Consider the following 14,639-nt stretch of genomic DNA (forward strand, 5'->3'; position numbering starts at 1 on the left):
TACTGATTTTTCTGCCTTTTTATTTATTTTTTTATCTATTTGCAAGCATGGTTCAGCAATTGTCCACTCATTGTAAGAATGCAGTCATGATGATAAAACAATCTCATGTCCAGGAACCACCCAGTTAAGTCACATGTATATAAATCAAAGAGCCATATTTCATGATGTGTGTGACATCAGGAAACAGATACACTTAAGTATGTAAATGTATAAAAAAGGACGTGTTTCAACAAGGGTGTTATATTGACAATTACCACCAGATATGGTATTTTAGGAATGCAGTAAATCCATTTCTACTGGTATGAAAACACCACCTTTAGATAGCATTGGTTAAGGAGAGCAATTTGATTGGCGGTAAGTTTGATATGACCATATTTATGTAAACATTAAAGGAAGTGCAAAATATTTTAATTTGTGTGTGTGTTATACAATTTCAAATGGAACTTCACATACCCTCCGAAATTGCACAAGAAGGAAGATACAGCTCAAACTGATGAGCTGTTATATCTGAAAATCAAACTATTACTGACTGGGGGCACTGAATGGGGATTTTTACTTTTAAATTAAAAATGAATAAATAATTTTTATTTTACAATTAAAGTTATGCCTATGTATAGGTGTTTTCCAACTTTACTGTAACCAGTTTGCACACATTTAGGCGCTAAAAAAGAATACTCTGCTCTTTATATGTCTGACATTCAGTGGGTTTGCTGAGTTTCTGTTTAGGGTCCTGTAAGGTCAAAATCAAGGTTTCATGAGGCACTGGATTTTCTCTGCAGCCTCTAGGGGGGAATCTACTTCCAGGACCATTTAGGTTCTTTTTTTTTTTTTTTTTTAATGAAATAATAGTGTTTTCCCCTGTAAGCCAGGTTGGTTTTTTTTTTTAAGATTTTATTTATTTATTTATTTATTTTAAAGATTTTATTTATTTATTTGACAGAGACACAGTGAGAGAGGGAACACAAGCAGGGGAAGTGGGAGAGGGAGAAGCAGGCTTCCCGCTGAGCAGGGAGCCTGATGCAGGGCTCGATCCCAGGACCCTGGGATCATGACCTGAGCCAAAGGCAGACGCTTAACCGACTGAGCCACCCAGGCGCCCCAAGATTTTATTTATTTATTTTGACAGAGACACAGCAAGAGAGGGAACAGAAGCACCGGGAGTGAGAGAGGGAGAAGCAGGCCCTCTGCCGAGCAGGGAGCCCGATGCGGGGCTCGATCCCAGGATCCTGGGATCATGACCTGAGCCAAAGGCAGACACTCAACAACTGAGCCACCCAGGCGCCCCAACCATTCAAGTTCTTGACAGAATCCATCTTTAAAGAAAAATTGGATTTGACGCTAATGTTTATGAAGGGATTCATTAACCTTCTATGTACAAGCCTGAATTTTGTTCTGATCCGCAGGATTGGGAAAAGCCATTATAATTGATATTTGGGGTCCTCCGGCAAGTTTTCTAGCATTTTGCCAAAAGTTAGGGGTTTGTTTCTTTGGATCCTATTCATGATGTTCCCATTGGGCTAGTTACATCCAATATTTGGTCTGACCCTCACCAACAAGCATGTGGACCAGTTGATACAAATCTGAGAAACCACCTTGAGAAGATTGAATAACTATGTTAAACTCTTCAGCAAACATATGGGAATCTTCAGTCATTTTAGGGAACTCTTTAACTATGGCTCACAGTTCAGCATTACTCCAAGGAAAATAAACTTGTGTCCTTTACATCTTCAGAAGACTTAACTTTAAGGGGACAGGGTTTTGTTGTTGTTGTTGTTGTTTTAAGATTTACTCACTTCCTGGGCGCCTGGGTAGCTCAGTCATTAAGCGACTGCCTTCGGCTCAGGTCATGATCCCAGGGTCCAGGGATCGAGCCGCGCATCGGGCTCCCTGCTCAGCAGGGAGTCTGCTTCTCCCCTGCCTGATGTTACCCCTGCTTCTGCCCTCTCTCTCCTCCCTCTCTCTCTCTGTGTCAAATAAATAAATAAAATCTTAAAAAAAAAATATTTACTCACTTTAGAGAGAGAGAGAAAGTGAGGGAGGGGCAGAGGAAAGAGAGAGAGACTCTCAAACGGACTCCTTGCTGAGCACAGAGCCTGATATTGGGCTTAATCCCACAACCCCGATATTATGACTTTAATTGAAATCAAGAGTCAGACGTTCGACTGACTGAACCACCTGGTGCCCCAACTGGACAGGTTTTAATAAGTTCAGGAGAGGATGTAGCAGAGGGATCTTCAGAGGAAAAGGTAGGTACAGCAATAGGATAGAATGAGAGTGAAGATGAAAAAGGGAGAGAACAGAGGAAGATGGCCCTGGAAGTGGGGCCTGAGCACAAGGTGGCTGTGTAGTATCTGTTGGTTGACACAGAAGGTATGGGAGGGGAAGAAGAGACCTCAGAAGCCCTTTTTTGTGTTTGCAATCACTTGCCTTATTGATTTGAAAAATTATATGGTGGAATAAGGCAATATGATGTTCCTGATAGAGTTTGGAACCTTCAAAATACCAATTAAAATAGGAATCCCATTCAGTTTTTGTCAGTGTTAGAACGAAGTATGTCCAACTCATCTTTGATAAATATAACTTTGGAAAGATTGAAGAATCCACTTATGGCCATTGACATTCTAAACTACTTGTTGTTAAGTCAGTCCATTTATATACAAATGCCCATGAGAAGGGAAAGTATTTTTTATGCACAAGGCAGGCATCTCTTCCTTCTGCTGGAATAGAGGAGTAGTATAGTGGAGCAAGATCAAATCCAAAAAAGATCAAGTTCAGGGGTGCCTGTGTGGCTCAGTCAGTTGAGCGTCTGCCTTCTGCTCAGGTCATGATCTCAGGGACCTGGGATGGAGCCCTGAGTCAGGCTCCCAGTTCAGCAGGGAGTCTGCTTCTCCCCCTCCCTCTGCCCTTCCCCCTGTACCCCTCCCCACTTGTGCTCTCTGCTCTCTCTGTCTCAAATAAATAAATAAAATCTTTTTTTTTTTTTTTAAGGGACTGAGGTGTACAATTGTATGGTTGTCAGGGAATGGCAGGTAGGTCTGAGTTTGGGGTGGTCAGGATGCTGTCATGAGTAGGGAACAGGCAGTATCCATTTTATTTTATAAGATTTTATTTATTTATTTATTTGACAGAGAGAGAGAGCACAAGCAGGGGGAGCGGCAGAGGGAGAGGGAGAAGCAAACTCATTGCTGAGCAGGGAGCCCAACATGGGTCTTGATCCCAGGACCCTGGAATCATGACCTGAGCTGAAGGTAGACGCTTAACCAACTGAGCCACCTGGGCACCCCTAAATAAATAAAATCTAAAAAAAAAAAAAAATCAAGTCCATTTCCTCCTTTTGGGTCTGCAGTTGACTACCAGTGATAGTAGAAGATAGTTCCTCTGGCCTAAATCCTCTGACTCCATTTTAGCAAAGTATCCCATTACTAATTTTCACAGTTGGAAAGGAAAATTTGCTTTTTTCAGGAGGTTGGCTGATGGGGAACATATGGATTTATGTCCAAAGATAATCTGGAAAGTTACATACCAAGCAGGAAGTGTTTAAGGGGGAGGCACACAGGAATAGTGAGCATTGATACATGCAGGGGAAGCAGGGCTACAGGGCTTCATCATTCTTGATATGATCTCAAGGAAACTCATTGGCCTCAGGAAGGCCAACTTCTAACATGGTCAGTCTTGATCTTCTAGAAACACTGGGTTCTGTGTTTCCTCTGCATCATAGGTCTGTTTAAATCTCAAAGAAGCTACAATTAGTCAAGCCTTAAAGTAGAGAGCATAGGTCAGTGAGTTAGACATATGTAGCCATTATAGTGCTTGGAACAGTTATAGTCTGAGAATGTCTGTATTTGGAAAATAACATAGATACATTATTAATGCAGTATTTATTGACTTTTACTCTCTGCACACACATAGGATCCATGGTGCTGTGCTGGGACCTCAGGAACATGTAGGTGAATTAATCCTCACAATACTTTAGGGGTTGATACGAGGTTTGCCCTATTTTCCTTGAGAATGTGGATGTTGGGCCCTGCCTTTTTGTTTCTTTTTCTTTTTTAATATTAAGTGTATAAAATAGGAGCTAAATGTAAATTGGAGGAATATATATACAAAAGCATGAACTGGAAAAAAAAAAGCATGAAGTGGAATGTATGAGGAAGTTCTCATTGTTGACTAAGAATCAAATTGGCATGAGATAAACAGGAAAAAATATCAAATTTAATAGCATACGTATGGAGGCTCCACACAGATGAGGAAATTGAAAAGACTGGCAAAGTAAGGTATATTTGTCTTTCAGGAGAAGAGAAGAGGAAGGAAAAGAAGAAGATGGCAGAAGTCTGGCAACTCCAAGGGAAGAAATGAAATTCACAGGAAAGCAAAAAAGAATAAATATTTGGTAAACAAATACACCCTGGGCCACTCAAAAATATAGGATATAGAGAACTTTGTTCAAACAGGACTTACTGGTTCCTCCCTGTTTATCAAGCCTAGTTTATATTATAATGTAGTTATGTATGGTGATAGGTCTCATTCTGGGGCAGCTTCGTCTTCAAAATTTTAGGTAGTGCTGATTTTGATTGCTTTTTAACTCAAAATAATCTTTCTGCCAAAGTGGTCCATCAGGGGGCAGCCTGGGTTTAGCCCATACAATCTGTAGGCTATTTTGTTGAATTAAATAAGACACACACAGAAAGAAAAAAAAAATACTGTATGAAATTACATGGCATCTAAACAAAGTTAAAATCATCAAAGTGAAGTTTAGAATGTTTGCTTCTAGCACCTTTGAATGAAGGCAATGTTGAGATGTTGATCATGTGATAAGATGAAACTTAGTAATGGGAACTGTCACTAAAATGTAGTCAGGAGGTTTCAGCAGGGGGAGCTCTCAAGCTCTATCATTTGAAGTCAATAGCAGATCCAGTGGGAAGGGAAGGTCTTGACCTTACACAAACTTGGAGGTATAATCCACATCCAAGGTCAATACTCTACTATTCCAGCCAGAGGAAGAGATGCTTTTCTTATTCCTCCCAGGCAACAGCTCAACCAATGAAAACCCACCATCCTTCAAACTACCAATTACTCCAAAACATTTTCCTCAGGAACAGACTTCTCAACTTAACCCCTTGCCTTCTCAAAAAACCATGCCTCTTCTTTGTTCCCTGGTCTTGCCTACGGTTTTACTGCAGCCTATTTGTTCCTAATTGCAATTCTGTTTTTCCTGAATAAACCCATCTTTTGGTAGTAAAATAACTAGCAGTTTTTATTTGTAAGGTTAAATAGAACAAGGTTCATTTATGCAGGATGAATAAATACTGGAGTTGTACACAGGACAGTGACTATAGTTAATGTATTGTAAACTTGAAATTTGCTACATAAAAGCATCTAAAGCATGCTCACCACCCACGCAAAAAATCTTAATTATGTGGGGTGAGGAATATGTTCATTATTTTGATTGTGGTCATCATTTTGTGGACAAATAACAATAGGGGTCCACACAGAACAGGGAAGACGAGACAGATTTCTTTTTTTTTTTTTTTTTTTAAGGTTTTACTTATTTATTCAACAGAGAGAGTGAGAGTACAAGCAGGGGGGAGTAGCAGAGGGAGAGAGAGAGAGAAGCAGGCTTCACGCTGAGCAGGGAGCCATATGCGGGGCTCGATCCCAGGACCCTGAGATCATGACCTGAGCCGAAGGCAGACACTTAAACATCTGAGCCACCCAGGCGCCCCAAGACAGATTTCTTAACATAAGAGAACTTACTTTAGGATCCCAGCCATTTTATGATCTATGCCTATTTATGATCTATGCAAGCACTGCTTACCCAGGCACCTGTCTGGACAACTTCCTGGGATAGGTCAAAATTACAGAAAAGCAGTCATCAGTAGTTAATGATTTTAAGGCAGAAAAAGAATGTAAACACAAGGAGCCACTACCAGACCAGGAGATATTCTAACCACATAAGAGACAATAAATCCATGGTAAAACTTCTACCCATTTCCAAAGTAAGGATTGACTGAACAGATTCCCCAGTGGATTTTGTGGGAATTAAACCGCTATGAGCACCCAAATAATGGACTAAAGGAGCCAGAAAACTCATGATGTCCTCCCTATCTGGTCCTGTGACTTCAAGCAACTAGGACCTAGACTTTGTCAATTTAGGATGCCTTTTGACTGATTTTATACTGAAATGTCCTTTGCCAGGCCCCTTGATAAATACGTATGTGCCCTTAGCTTAAAATTCACCCTATTTTGTTGCTTGGGTAGCTAGGTTGGGAAATGTCCTGGTGTTCTCTTCACTTGTTGCCAGTGAAGCCTGTCCTTTTCCTGCTTTTTTGGCTTTGCAGTATCTTTTGGCTCAACATGCACCAAGAGGTGAAATCACCTTGGTGTTATAATGTCACAATGTACATAGATATTTACTGTTTTACCCTTGAGCAACAACTGGATGTTCATAAATGGAAAACAAGGTCTTGAATGAGTACACATAAGAAGCACTGACTTCAATGAGAAAGACAGAAACTTAGGCACCCAGACGTGCAGTTCTCTACTTCCATATATCTGCTTTTGGGTTGCAACAGAAAGTGAGCACCTACTACTGAGATTGGAAATAAGCAGCCAAAGTTTTGATCTCCTTCAATCTGTTCAGTGAGGAGAGAGCCCAAAATGGGGCCACACCTGGAAAATCTTCAGAAGAAGATGGATCTGGGTCAGGTTGTGGAGGGTGAGGGTTCTAGGCTTCTGATCTCCCTGCAATGGTGGATTGCCAGTTCATCTTCCTGAGTTTGTGTTGGGGACAATGGTAGGCTGCCCTAAAATGTGCCCTTTGCCATATTGATTATCTTGAAATAAACGGTACTTAGGAAACAGCCAATGCAAAAAGAACACTCTGACCCCCATTTGTGTCCAGAAAGCAGAAAATCAATCTCCCATGCAAAGATACCTTTCCTGCACAGAGAGGTAAGGAGGTGTTCTTATCTCCATGGATAGGGAATTAAGAGCTGAGAAGTCTGCATGAACAAACCTTATTACTTTACATTAGCCTACTAACCATCACCCAAATTCCCTTTAGAATTCCATACTAATTTAAGGCCCAAACATGACTTTGCTCTTTGCTGTCCAATCCTCACAGATGTATTGTCTCATTCTATACAAAGCATAAAAACTATCTGTGTTGGAGGGCGCCTGGGTGGCTCAGTCAGTTAAGTGGCTGCCTTTGGCTCAGGTCGTGATCCTGGGGTCCTGGAATCAAGTCCCGAATCAGGCTCCCTGCTCAGCCAGGAGTCTGCTTCTTCCTCTCCCTTTTCCCCTCGCTGTTCCTCATGCTCCCTCTCTCTCTCTTGCTTGCTCTCTCTCCAATAAAGAAATAAAAATTTTTAAAAAGATTTTATCTATTTATTTGACAGAGAGAGAGACAAAGCGAGAGAAGGAACACAAGCAGGGGGAGAACAGCAAGGGTTGTGAAAGGTCATGGGGATTTCTGGCCTAAAATTTGGGTGGACTGTTTGAAACAGAGATGCTCAATACCTCTGACTGCTGAACTGTGTCTCCACTAATCAGTAACAAGCACAGAGCCCAGAGCAGATGATTACCCAGCCTATCATGGGGTAAGTGGAATGAGGGAGGTGCCTGTCAGTTGTGAGTCAGCATCCCTGGGAGATCACCCGTCTATAGGGGATCAAACCTACGTTGGGGTTATACACCTGGGATACTAGTACTTTGTAGAACCACAGCCCATGCCTTGCTGATCCTGCCTATTACAGTGTCCCAAAGGTTTCTTCATCTCCAACATCTACTCTGCCATGTGACATCTTAAAGTTATGTCTACAGTGCTTCCATCATCCAATACCTGTCACCATCCACTGCCTATAATCTAGGCCTGAGGAAGATCAGTAATCTCTGTCATCCAACAGCATCTGCTTGTCAGTAACACCTACGAATTCAGTTAAATCATTAAGAAAAATAAGAATTTCCTGATCCTCGGGCGCCTGGGTGGCTCAGATGGTTAAGCGTCTGCCTTCAGCTCAGGTCGTGATCCCAGGGTCCTGGGATCGAGTCCCGCATCGGGCTCCCTGCTCGGCGGGGAGCCTGCTTCTCCCTCTGCCTCTCTCTTTCTCTGTCTCTTATGAATAAATAAAAAATCTTAAAAAAAAAAAAAAAAGAATTTCCTGATCCTCAGGAGCTCACCATAGTTGCCAAGTCCCCATCTCCATTACTTGTATTCATCAGATGACAACCGTCAGGAGCTTCCTTGGACTTTGGAGTGTGTACAGCCTCCCTCCCCACATTTCAAAAGAGTTCTCCAGGCGAACTTTTAATAGGTCTTAACTTTCTCTCCAGGGAGTGTTCTATCAGTTTACCAATAGGTAAAAAAAAATAGATGTTTTACCTATTTTCACATCCCTCTCAGGGTTAAATGTCTGAATTAATCCTGTGATCCGTTGACCTTGCATTCCTCTAATCTCAATTAAGAGGTCAGTGAGGAGACTCTTGCTACAACACAGACAAAAAAGAAAAAATTGAGATGCATATGTAGCTGGGAAAGAAATTGAGGAGATTCAGAAGAACTGGGGATAATTAAAAAATAAAACAAATACAATGTATCTTTCTGTATTCACATTCAGGTATGCAACCTGGAAACAGGTGTCCCCTCTCCACATGCAGAATTCACACAGTTCTTCTCCCTGGACTTTTTCTCTCTCATGCCTTGCCTCATGTTGGAATATTTTCCTCCTACTCAAGGGGTATCTCTTACACCCCAGGTACTGCCATGTGTGTATATTCACTTCATTTAAGCATCAAAGGAACCCCTCCATTATGACATGGGGCTCAATCCTTTATTAGGTTCCATGGGTGGAGTGCTCGGGAGTTCCTGGGTAAGTGCAGAGTGAGCTACTGAAACTTAAACAGGTTTAGGTAAACTCTGCGGGAATCTTCTCTAAAGTGTGCACAAGGGGAATGTCTAGAGTGCCAGGGGAGATGGTTGTTCACAAGGGCAGTGGTTGAGGTGTCATTTAAGAAGTTATATTAACTCATGGGGCGCTTGGGTGGCTCAGATGGTTAAGCATCTGCCTTGGGCTCAGGTCATGATCCCAGGGTCCTGGGATCGAGCCCCGCATTGGGCTCCCTGCTCGGCGGGGAGCCTGCTTCTCCCTCTCCCATTCCCCCTGCTTGTGTTCCCTCTCTCGCTGTGTCTCTCTGTCAAATAAATAAATAAAATCTTAAAAATAAATAAATAACAATATGCTTCTTTCTTCCACGAACATTGTGTTGAAAGGCAAAAAAAAAAAAAAGAAAACCACTAAAAAAAAAGAGCATTCAAGAAACATTTTTGTTCTGATATAATGACCTAGGAGTCATAATTTCAATAATTTTCTGGCCTGAAGTAATTATTAAGAAATGTTAATGTACAGGGGCGCCTGGGTGGCTCAGTCATTAAGCGTCTGCCTTCAGCTCCGGTCGTGATCCCAGGGTCCTGGGATCGAGCCCCACATCCGGCTCCCTGCTCAGCGGGAAGCCTGCTTCTCCCTCTCCCACTCCCCCTGCTTATGTTCCCTCTCTCACTGTGTCTCTCTCTGTCAAATAAATAAACAAAATCTTTAAAAAAAAATGTTAATGTACAATCATATGCCCTTTTAGGGAACAGTTAGCTATCCTCTACTGATACTGGGAAGGTTTCTTCATTTCAACCATATCAACTAAATATTCTCTATGTCTGTCTATTGGTTTTCCATTTTGCTTTTTTTAGAGATTTTATTTATTTATTTGACAGAGAGAGCACAAACAGGGGGAGCGTCAGGAAGAGGGAAAGGGAGAAGCAGGCTCCCTGGAGCCTGATGCAGGGCTGAATCCCAGGACTCTAGGATCATGACCTGAATCGAAGGCAGATGCTTAACAGACTGAGCCACCCAGGCACCTGTCTTTTGCTATTTTAAAGATATATCAGTATTTTAATGGATTGTACCACTTTCACTTCATTGTTTTTGACTTAAGATTTTTTTTAAGGTTTTATTTATTTATTTCCAGAGAAAGAGAGAGCACAAGCAGGGGAAACAGCAGAGGGAGAGGGAGAAGCAGGCTCTCCACTGAGCAGGGAGCCAGATACAGGGCTCCATTCCAAGACCCTGGGATCATGACCTGAGCCAAAGGCAGATGGTTACAAGACTGAGCCACCCAGGTGCCCCGACTTTTTAAGATTTCATTTTCATACTAGTTTGTTATCAAAAATGTTTTCTTAGTTTCAGGTGTACAATATAGTGATTCCATAATTCCATATATCAGTTGGTGCTTATCAGGACACGTGCACTCCTTAATTTCCATCCCCTATTTAACCCTTCCCCCACCCACCTTCCCTCTGGTAACCATCAGTTTTTCTCTATGGTTACGAGTCTGTTTCATGGTATGTCTCTTTCTCTCACCATTGCAACTTGGTGACTGATTAAATTCCTGGTGGAGAGGTGGACTATGAGCACCCCAAAAGGGCTTCTCATTGCTCTTCTGATTTTTCATTATAATAATTCTAGGGTGTTCTCTCTCTTGCTTAGTTCCCTCCTATTGTTGAGATATATGCAGGCAGTTCCTGAATCCTTCACCTAGAGAAAGGATGATGCTTATTACTCAAAACAAATTCACCCCAATGTCCCCTCTGGACTCTATGACAATGGCCTTCTGTAAGAGTTACATGTAGGGATAGAGAGTGACCAATTTCACTCCATAAGCAGGGACATCTCTATGACACCTGCCTGTCTGAAGAAGTTACAGAAAATGAAATCTTCACCCTTCAACAACCTTAAAGACTTAAGGACCGGGGGTGCCTGGGTGTCTCAGTCAGTTGGGCGCCTGCTTCGGCTCAGGTCATGATCCCAGGGTTCTGGGATCCAGTCCCACATCAGGCTCTCTGCTCAGTGGGGAGCCTGCCTCTCCCTATCCCTCTCCCTCCTGTTCTGCCTTCATGTGCACTCTCTCTGTAAAATAAATGAATACAATCTTTAAAAAAATTTAAGGACTGAAAGTTGGTCAAGGGGCAAAAGATGAGTGATAGACATAGAAAAATGTTCACCTTCAACACAGAAGGCTGACCTATAGTCTCCATAGTTTTAATAAGGATCAAATAAGTGCTAGTTGCTACATTTTTTTTAAAGATTTTATTTATTTATTTGATGGAGAGAGAGACAGTGAGAGAGGGAACACAGCAGGGAGAGTGGGAGAGGGAGAAGCAGGCTCTCCAAGGAGCAGGGAGCCCGATGCGGGGCTCGATCCCAGGACCCCGGGATCGTGACCTGAGCCGAAGGCAGACACTTAACGACTGAGCCACCCAGGTGCCCCTCTTTTTTTTTTTTTTTTTTAAGATTTTATTTATTTATTTGACGGAGAGAGAGACAGTGACAGAGGGAACACAAGCAGGGAGAGTGGGACTGGGAGAAGCAGGCTTCTCTGCAGGCTTCCCTCTGAGCAGGGAGCCCGATGCGGGGCTCGATCCCAGGACCTGGGATCATGACCTGAACTGAAGGCAGATGCTTACAAGACTGCACCCCTAGTTCCTACATTCTTAATGGGCTTCATGACTGCCTATACATCTCACTGATAGTCAATATCAAACTGAATGATGAGCATGAAAGAAATTTTGCAGTAGTTTTATGCGTAGATATTTGAAGAAACATTTATGATCTAATACTCCCTGCATGACCCCTCCCCCTTGAGCACTCAGCATGTAACCACCAGCTTCATAGAGCCAACGTGGAGCTCTTTCTGCCCAAGGGTGCTACCTCTATGCTACTTAAAAAATCTTACTAAATTGCACCATAAAACGTCTCAAGAATTCTTTCCTGACACCAGCACTCAATGATCCCACAACATTTTTGTTACCAAAAAACCTAAGTTTGGCTGCCAGTCGCTCAAAATGCCAAAACTCAAGACGCGAATTTTTATTAGGGAGAAATATGAGCTTTATTCATGAACCTGGCCACTTGGGAAGAAGGTGGACTTATATCCAAAATCCAGATCCAAGGTTTTTGCCTGGCCCTCAGGGTTTTATTTATTTACTTTTTTATTTTTATTTTTAAGATTTTATTTATTTATTTGAAAGAGTGAGCGAGCGAGAGAGAGAGCATGAGCAGGGGGACGGGGAGAAGCCAACTGAGCCACCCAGGTGCCCCTTGGCCCTCAGATTTTTAAAGGAAACTTAGGGTAGTTAATCAGTAAAAGCAGAGCATGAGCACGGTAGTCTCTAACATTTCTTGACTGCTTGCAGATTCCATGTTGCCAGCTTAAGATGTTATTGTGGTTTCGGTTCCTGGAAGTCATGCATGGGTGCCCCAGGGACAGTTGTGTAAGAGGGTTTGGTTCTAAGTCTTTCTAGGAAACAATGATCTATAGATACACAAAGAAAGGTTTGTTTCATCAATCACGCAGGCTAAAGGTACCTGCTAAAATTTAAAGACTACTAAGGTGGGCAAAGGGGCACTGGCGGGACTTCTATGTAACTTAAAAAAAAAGGTCCTCTACGTTTATTCTGTTGGTGCAAACAGAAGGATTTCCTTCTTTTGTGAAGCTGATATAAATACCAAGAACAAATTAGATGGGGGAATTATACCAAAGAGAGAGGTGGTTTTTTCTATAAGATTTTTATTTATTTATTTGACACACAGGGAGAGAAAGCGAGAGAGGGAACACAAGCAGGAGGAGCGGGAGAGGGAGAAGCAGGCTTCCCGCAGAGCAGGGAGCCTGATGCAGGGCTTGATCCCAGCATCCTGGGATCATGACCTGAAGGGAAGGCAGATGCTTAATGACTGAGCCACCCAGGAGCCCCCCAAAGAGAGAGTTAATACTAGAGATTAACTTTTTATAGCACAAAGAGCTGCTTGCCTTGTGGGCAAACCATTGACAAACATTTGCTCTGTCCCTTTTTCTGTGAATATGCTTCTGTTTTTGAAATTCTATCCTTTAAAAAAATATTTTAAGTAGGATCCATGCTCAACGTGTGGTGCGCCCACGGGACCCAGAGATCAAGAGTCATATGTTCCACCGGCTGAGTCATCCAGGTGCCCTCCTTCCCACCCTTTTTTTTGAAATTCAAAATCCTACCCACTTCTTAAGTTGCAATTGCATATAAGCATTGACTGCCTTTCTTTGAGCTTCCAATCTTTCTGGTTCCCATAGGTAAGAAATTGTATTTTTTTGGGCACCTGGGTGGCTCAGTTGGTTAAGCGACTGCCTTCGGCTCAGGTCATGATCCTGGAGTCCCGGGATCGAGTCCCGCATGGGGCTCCCTGCTCAGTGGGGGGTCTGCTTCTCCCTCTGCCCTCTTCCCTCTCGTGCTCTCTGTCTCTCATTCTCTCTCTCTCAAATAAATAAAATCTTTAAAAAAAAAAAAAAGAAATTGTATTTTTTTCCTGTTGTGAAACAGTCTTATGTCAGTTAATTGTTACAGCAGCCAAGGAATTGAGAATGGAGAAGGGTAAGTGTTTTCCTCTCATACTGTTCTGAACAAAAGTTTCATAACAGCCATCTTTCAGTTTCAAAAATGAAAGAAAACTTTATCATTATTATAGAAACCTAATAGAAGAAGAAGAGGAAAGGAATCGACGCATAGATGAAGGTAATCGCAGGGAATAACTGAGAATAAGGCAAAGTTACATCAAATCGGGTACTTAGCGCATCCAGCCTCAGAAGCTGAGGGAGGCCTGTGGAGACAGCCAGGCTGGAGTCCTGACTGAGAGGCCTGGGTGGAGAGTCCTCCCCTCAGCTGAGACTTCCAACCGACCGTGCCCCTGAGGGCCATATTTATAGGGCAAATGACAGGGTTTGAAATTAAACATTTGTTCACCTATGTGCAGTCTGGAGCGAGCTGCATTTCCCTGTTATCATGTTTCTGTATTTTCAAGGAGCCTGGGCTAAGTGTGTCTGCTTCCCCTCCTGGATTCCATTCCAGGGGGCCAGCCCAGCCTGGAGCAGGAGGGGATATTCATTGTAGGAAAGTTGTTAGGGTTCGAAGCTGACGGCCAAGAAGGAATTTTGGGGATATCTTTGGTGCAAAATGGTGGCTTTATTAAAGCCCAGGGAGAGGACCCATGGGCAGAAAGGGCTGCACCGGGGTCATGAGGAGTGGCCCATTATATACTTTCAAGTTGGGAGGGGGCTGGGGATAGTGTAAGTCTCTAAGGAATTTTGGACGCAAGGTTGACAGTGCTGAGGGAACAGAAGGCTGGCTGAAGACAAAGCATAAGTGGACACCCTGCAAGCTCCCCCCACACCCCACTCCTGGGTGGGACCTGTGTGACATTCTTCCAGGAAGTTCCCAACTATCTTAATGTTAATGCCTTACTAGAGGGGTAAACAACCTTAACTTGACAATAGCTAGGCCTCTGGTATCCTGTGAGTCTTCTTTAGCATATGAAAGCAGAAACCCCCCTTTGTAGGGGCACCTGGATGGCTCAGTCCTTAAGCATCTGCCTTCGGCTCAGGTTGTGATCCCAGGGTCCTGGGATCAAGTCCCACATTGGGCCCTGCTCAGCGAGAAGCCTGCTTCCCCCTCTCCCACTCCCCCTGCTTGTGTTCCCTCTCTGTCAAATAAATAAATAAAATCTTTTTTTTTTTTTAAACAGGGGCACCTGGGTGGCTCAGTCGTTAAGCATCTGCCTTCGGCTCAG

Source organism: Mirounga angustirostris, unplaced genomic scaffold (assembly GCF_029215605.1).
Source record: "Mirounga angustirostris isolate CCGP_5_RB_7025 unplaced genomic scaffold, mMirAng1.0.hap1 SCAF_16, whole genome shotgun sequence".
Taxonomy (NCBI): domain Eukaryota; kingdom Metazoa; phylum Chordata; class Mammalia; order Carnivora; family Phocidae; genus Mirounga; species Mirounga angustirostris.